Source organism: Triticum aestivum, chromosome 1A (assembly GCF_018294505.1).
Source record: "Triticum aestivum cultivar Chinese Spring chromosome 1A, IWGSC CS RefSeq v2.1, whole genome shotgun sequence".
Lineage (NCBI taxonomy): Eukaryota > Viridiplantae > Streptophyta > Magnoliopsida > Poales > Poaceae > Triticum > Triticum aestivum.
The window spans coordinates 253,037,940-253,045,725 of record NC_057794.1 but is presented as its reverse complement, the minus strand read 5'-3'; the positions used below and the strand labels follow the sequence as shown (position 1 = coordinate 253,045,725).

Here is a 7,786-nt window from a genome sequence, read left to right as displayed (position 1 = left end):
GAAAAAATGATGAATTGCCTTGTAACACCCCATGACTTATGATAATAAGTTGTGTTGACTAGCTGTGAATGTTTGTTTTGTGGGATTGCAACATATTACTACATGCGTGGTTTGAAAAAAGTAGAATGTTGCTTTTTTACAAGAGTTGTTTTAAAAAAAATTCTTATTGTTATATGTTTGTGAGAGCTTACTTTTTGTAGTATGATGGTGCCAAAATTTGTTGAATTTTTTTAAAAAAGCAGAATGTGGGTTTTTCTTATTTTTTTTTAAAAAATAGTACTCAATGGTTGTTGTAACCACAACTTGATCCATGCTTAAAAACAACATGTTTTAAGCTTTTGAAAAGCATGGTTGAAGCTTTTAAAAAACATGGTTGAATCTTTTTGAAAATATGGTTGAAGCTTTTAGGAAACATGTTTGAAGCTTTAAGAAAACATGTTTAGAAGATTTCTGAAAAGCATGGTTGCAGCTTTTTAAAAACATGGTTGAAGCTTCTGTAAACAAGGTTGCAACTTTTAGGAAACATGGTTGAAGCTTTTGAAAACCTGGTTGTAACTTTTTCAAAGTATGGTTGAAACTTTTTCAAAATATGGTTGCAGCTTTTAGGAAACATGGTTGAAGCTTTTTGCAAACATGGTTGAATCTTTTTAAAACATGATTGAAGCAAAATAACAAGTTTGAAAAGGAAAAAGCCTTGAATGATTTAAAGTGTTGATTTAGCTGTACAGCAAAAGTTGGGAAAGGAAGCATATTTACATTATGCTTCCAGCAAAAATATTGTAGGGATGTAGCTAATTTGCAGGTAAAAAAAGTATATTTTGGCTCTGCAACAAATCTAACAGAAGGTTGTAGCTATTTCCTGTGAGCTTCCAGCAATTTAAGTGTGTGACAAAAAAATAGCATTCACATATTATTTTTCAGAAAAATATGTTTTGAGGGGGAAAATGCACAGAGATATTTTCATATTTCAGAACCAGTGAAACAAAAAACAATTGTCAACGCATGATCATGTTGGAAAACAGAAGAACGCATCCATTAAAAACATAAGTGCATCATCCAAATACCAAGTTATCATCGTTTTACATACCAAAAGGACACATGTTTACTGGAGGTATCAACAATTTACATACGAACGCACACTACTCTAATCCTATCAAAACGCTACCACCTCGGACATGATCTAGACCTAACGAAGAAACAAGCTTGTTCGTCTTGAACCTTCCAGAAAATCAAGCCGCCAACTCATCGTTGAACGCCCGCTCCTTTGGGGCGTTGTTCATTGGGTGGCTGAAAAGGTTGTATGCCACATCGATGCGGTGTCGCGCCATGTCTTCCTGTAAAAAATGAATACACAAAGTAAGCAAGTATGATACTAGTTATTATTGAGTTGCATGGGTGATGAATGCAAAAAGTTCACATCCATCCACCGCAAAAAATTGATATGGATGTAGCAAAATTATGATATGGATGAAGCAAAAGCAGAATGTAGTTGTAGCACACTAGACATATGGATGTAGCTAAAAAAGCCTAGTAGGTACAAACTAGGCTTTAACATGGTATTCTTCTGTTGCATGAGTATTGAAAACAAAGAAAGTAGATTGTAACAAAATGACAAGACAAAAAATTAAAAATGTGTACTTGCTTGAACTCTCTCATTGACTTCCCATCATAGTTCTCCACATACTTGAGCCCAAAAAAACCACAATCACATCTGTGAGATAAAAAAGTTCTCCATCATACTTCCCATGCGTAGTTGAAAAAACAAAATGTTGAAATGGAACACATGATTGAAGCAAAATTCAAAAAGAAAACTCACAGGGTATCTTGCTTTGGGTAATCCTCTAGGTCAACACGGGCAAAGGATCCAACATTGACATTGAATTCGCTGCACTCTTGTGCGAGGGTTGCAAAGTTTGTGATCTAGCGCCGAAAACACACACAAAAGTTTCAAAAATAAAATGAGGTGTGCAAAGATGACAACAAGGCATTTATGTAGATGAATCTGAAGGCTAAACAGAAAAAATTAGAGAGCATGAGCATACCAGGTTATTGGCTTGCTTCTTCAAAGGAGATTGTTTTCCTTTTGAATGGATTGAGTCAAATACATTTCACTGCTTGTGAAGCAAGTTTGCGCAAACAACTATCCAATGGCGATCATGAACAATTGTGAAAAAGAGCTGCAAAAAACAAAAGAAAGGCGAAAAGGTACTCAGAACATGTAAAAAATGTTACAGCCGCGTCACATCATTGGATCATATTTGGAAGTTATTTGTGGTGTGGAACAAAAGAAAGCTTCGTGAAACTTACGAGGTCAAACTTTTGAACCTTGAACACTTTCATAGCCCTTTCAAGCTCAGCCATGAGTTTTGGTGGTTGGAAAGTTGATGGGTCTTGTTTTAGTAGGATCTACTTGAAAGATACAACAAAATGGTTAGTGTGTGTTGCAACGAAAATGTGAAAAGAAAGAAAAGAATGAAGCATTGCTTGTTTTTACAAAAACTTACCCCCGCGTGGACTGAGAAAATGTATTTCTTCAGCTCCTGTTCTTTTGCTGCACGGGATGCAATGTTGTTCATCTCGATACATAGTGACATGACCTCATCATTCATATCCCCACGAGGCTTGAAGCATACAAGGAATTTCTTGTATCCAATGTAAAATCCACCTAGCTTAATGAAAGGTGTCCTGTTACCATAGATGCAACCAAAATGAATCATTTGTTTCGAGCAGAAAAAATAAAAAAATAGAAAGCAAAAACAGATAAGGCTTAGGTAGCTCACACTTGTTCATTGGGTTGTGATTTCCTCAATGGTTTCCCATGTTTTACAAACCTCTCATACATTTCTGCAGCCTTGTCGACCTTTTGCTTCTTTGCCTTGGTATTTTTTATGGTTGGAACTTTGGCCATCCTCTTCTTCCTAGTGTTGTTGTCATGTGTGCTAGGGCCACTGCTTGCATCAGCAAAATGCTCTTCCGTAGGGACCATCTTAAGAGCTATAGCAAAAAAATACAAATGGATGAGTTTGCAAGAGATTGTACAAAAAGAATTTGCTGGAATCACACAAATGTGAAAAAATGATATGGAGAAAAACAAAAAGAAATGATGCAAGATGAAGGAAGCATACTTGGGCTGTCATCATCGTCTGAAACAGGAAACACGGGGATGTTTGCATAGATGGGGCTGACTGTGCTCTTCTTAATTATAGGCTCATCCGTGGAATGCATCATCTCATTGTCTTCGGAGCCCTTTGGGAACAACTCACAGGATGGCTCGTCATCCCAAATGCCGGCTGTCGCACTCCTGGGTGCATCATAGAAGAGTGGGGGGCTATGAGGTGAGGCGTTGCCTTCCATCTCGAAACTCACTCTTTGTTGCTCACAAGTTTCCGCAGCCTCTGTTGCAACTTCTAGGTTCAATCCGGTGATTTCATCCTTGTTGATGCTAGGTGTTGTACCTTGAGCTTGAGCTTGAGCACCAATGTCGGCATTTGCAGCTTTAGCATCATTCTCTTTTCCGCGACATTCGTCCATGATAGGTGCTTCAAAGGAAAAGTTGGGTTCATTGGTAGCTGTGATGGCGTCTCCAACATCACGAAGGAGAGCAGCCATCCGGTTGCACTGCAATTCCTTTAAACACTGTCCAAACTTGCCTACTACACCATCCACCTCTGCTGCAAAAATACCCTTGTGCTTGTCGTAGAGCATTTGAAAATGAGTTGGTACCTACAAGAAGGCAAGTGGCCAACATTTTTAGTGACAAGTATATCCAGATTTTGAGAAGTATGGATGTAAAAAAACACAAATGTGGGTGTAGCACATTAGAGGTATGGATGAAGCGAGAAACAAGTAGGTGTGCTGCTGTGTCACTATGTATCAAATAAATAGTGTGATCGTAGCAATTTACTGTCATGGATGAAGCATAAAAAACAAATGGTCTATACCTCTAGGTAGTAAATTATTGATATGGATGTAGCAAAATTATGATATGTTTGAAGCAAAAACAGAATGTAGTTGTAGCACACTAGACATATGGATGCAGAAAAAAGCCTAGTAGGTATGAACTTAAACCACATATGAAGCAAAAATAAAACATGGTTGTAGCACATCAGAATGAGGGATGCAGCAAACAAAATATACACTTGCAACTGGGTATAGTAAATAATGCAAAGCCAAAGGCAAACAAGAAATGAATACAAAGAAAAAGATAGTGTAGATGGGGGAAAGTACCCTTAGATCTTGTATGCTAGGGAATGATTGCTGCAGACAATCGTTGAGAAAGGATGATAGGTGTGGTTCAGCTTCAACATTTTGTTGAGCCTCGTTTGATTGAGAGTCCTTTGCTTGAATTTCAGCATCTTGAATTTGGCTTCCTTGGCCACTAGTTCCTTGACCACTAGGTGCTTCAGCACCAACTCCCTGCCCACTGGCTGCTTCAGCACCAACTTCCTGTCCCGCGAGTTGTGCTGCATAGGGGGTGTTGCACAAACTCCGTATCTAGGAAAACAAAACATGAGTGGCGGAAATAAGAAGGCTGCCATAACCTAAATGGAAAAGCAAAGATTGCTACATGCAAATTCAGTGAGCAAAAAACATGGGGGTCTTAATACTCCATTGGCAAAGGAAAATACATAGGCGGGATGTAGCAAAATTACTTGGGTGTGTTTCCCGTAGAAAGGTTGGACAAGAGTAAGCTTGTTCTTGTCAACTTTATCCAACCAATCAAAATCCTTTTGACAAACAAAACGTATCCTCGGCACGGAATAATCAATGGCATGCTCATTTGGGAGGCCGGCCAGAATATCAATATGATCCATGTATATGATCTGCATAGAATGGAAAAGGACATTAGCCAACAAAAACATAAATGCGAGCTATAGAAATGTATATAAGGTTTCATGCAGCAAAGAAAAAAATGCATGTATTTCATAATGTTGCGTTGCATACCGCTAACATGGGAAGGCATGAGGCGATCTGAAACTCCACTGCTTTTTCTGTATTTGCTTGCATCCTCTTCTTCTCTTGAAAGACTCCAACCTCCTCCATCACTCGTGCCAACAAGTGCTCATCCCAAGCGAATTCATGCACCAAAGACATATCTTTCAAGGAAGCTAGATACTCAAGATTCACCATATTGCCAGTGCCTGGGCACAAAACTGTTGCCAACGCAAGGAGTGTCCAAGTCCTATTTATCATAACCACGTCCTCATCGCTGCAACTAGTGAGCAACTTGACAACATGGGCGATTGGAGCCCTGTTCCCCTCCTTGTAGATGCTGCGAAGATCATGTTCATCACTCTTCTTAAGAAGCTTCATGGGTCTATCACCGGATGGCACGTTAAAAATCCTTTTCACCATGAGCTTGCTGAAGGTGATGGACTTGTTCTTGTGTTTGAACTCAGAGAGTATGTGATTCGTGTTCATTACAACAAACTCAATGAGCTCATGGGGCACCTTGAAAGACCGGATGTCCAACAAGTCTCCAAACGGTCCCTCCCTTATGATTCTCTGTTTTTTTGGTGTTACTTGCTTCCCAATCTCAGCCAGCCTTTTTGAGTTAAACCTTGACTTAAAGCCACATAGATTGCCTTTCTTCTTGATCTTCTTCTTAACCTTCTTACTCCCTTCATTCTCACCAGCGGTGCCTGCGACATCTACAAAAAGGAAAAAAACAAGTCAATAAAACCCTAAAACTGCATCATCAGTAGCTAGGAAAAAACATACAAGAACACCTAAAAAATCTGTAAAACCTATGAAACATACAAGCACACATAAAAAATGTACAGAATAAAACATTGCACTCTAAAATTAGCATTTTATACAAGTACGTCTGCTATAGAATAAAACCTAGGAGATTTTGCAGCACCAAGAAACCTATTTACAAATTTACATGGCAAACAAGGATGCCTCTATGCGGTGTGTGATTCCTTCAGGATCTCAAACAAGTTAATTTTCAGCATCATTCTATTCAGCGCTGGAGTTTGAGATACATAAGTAAGAGTTCACATGTTTCGTGTAACTCTGCTGCTGCGAACACGCGTTCGGCGCAAGGCCGGTCATAACTCCGTCACTCCGTGTAAGCTAGTAAATCCGCTGCATAAGATTCATGTTCAGAGATGAATTCATTTCTGTCTGTTCTAGTTTCAGCAACCAAATCTGAGATGATCCTCAATTCATAAGCAGGGGTATTGGGCTGCGGAGTTCAAACTTGGTTCATCATACGCAAAAAAAGGTTCGGAATACATATTGATCTAGTACATTTGCTGGTAAACTCTAGTACTCCTACATGCTTGCAGATGATGATCTTAGACAAAGTGCACGCACATTTGCAAAAGTACAAAGTTGGTTTCGGCCGTATATACAACACAAAAACACAAACACAGCAGTGTGCATGCATCTTCACATGGTGATCTGAAGTTTACTCTGTTCTACTGTATCATCTAAAACAAAATGTTCCTCACAAATTCCCCTCGGAAGTGTCTAGTGACCATTTAAACATAGCAATACCATTTCCATGTATCCAATAGTTCGTGGATGAACAAAATCCCAAATCCTCCCAAATCCTAATCCCAATCCCATCCCAAATCCCTAGTGAACACAAGGTTCAAATCCACCACCCCACCCCCTCCATCTGCCAGCGGGAACACCACCCGCCCCCTCCCTCTGCCCACAGGAACACCACCCCGCCCCCTCCCTCGACCCGCGGGAACACCACCCCGTCCCCGTCCGCGCCGGCGCCGGCGCCGGCCCATGGGAACACTAACGACTCGCCCGCACCATAACCCGCCCTAACCCTAAAGCCAACGGGGGAGGAGGAGACAACAACGAAAGGGAGAGCAGGAGGGGAGAGTTACCATCCGGGGAAGCCATAGATCGCCGGAGAATCGAGATCCGCCCTGGGCCGCCGCCGCCGCTCCTGATCTCTAGGCGCCAACAAGCCCGTCGCCCGCAGGTCGCCCTGCCTCCTCGCACCGAAATGACGCCCCCGTGCGGTTGCAGCAAAAAACTGGGGAAGGGATAACCCGTGCGCGTTAAAAAAATGGGTCTATGGTGACACGTGGCGCAGACAACGTCCTTGGATCAAAAGAGATCCAACGCACGAAGCGCGACCGGCGCAACGGTTCAACCGGCGCCCCGGCCACAAACACTTCCCATTTATTAAAGGGCTGAGGACGTCGTCAAGTCGTGGTCCGAGTAAAACTCTCTACCTACGGATAGAAGTTTCTGGACCTCGTCTTTGTGGCGCTCTCATGCGTGGCTGATGTTTGATGTCTTGTATGGGCTGGGGCCCATGTAGTCATCTGTGTATCAGATGGTTGGTACACAGTCGGGCCAGACCAACTGCCCACGCTGTGCTACTTCTCTTCTCCTTTCATGAATATCTTGCATGCTCCTTGCTTCATGCATGCCCTTGCGTGCATGCATGCATGGTTGCCTTTTATTTAAATTGGTCTTAGGTCCATCTCTTGCATGCACGGTTGTAGCATTTGAATGGACACTAAAGTGTACACATATATATACACATATGTCTTGGTCGCCTCATTTTAACACGTGGCTTGTACAAATACTTCATAATTTTGCATATAATAAAAAAAAGTGTTGTATCTTTGTTTCCGACCATAAAACAATTCATAAAATTATTGTTAATAGAAATCACCTGATTATTGTATATGAGGATAATATTTTTGGTCGTATCTGTAGAGTCCATGTCCACATTATCCTCTCTTTCTTGAAAACAAAGCCGTCCTCGGTTTTGAATAATTTGAAAATAGACTAACCAAATAGACTA

General features: G+C 40.9%; 1 pseudogene; it reads right to left on the bottom strand.

Moving 5' to 3' along the window:
• Positions 1-1,146: 1,146 nt before the first annotated feature.
• Positions 1,147-7,077, bottom strand: LOC123114826 (uncharacterized; annotated as a pseudogene).
• Between the last annotated feature and the right edge of the window lie 709 nt (positions 7,078-7,786).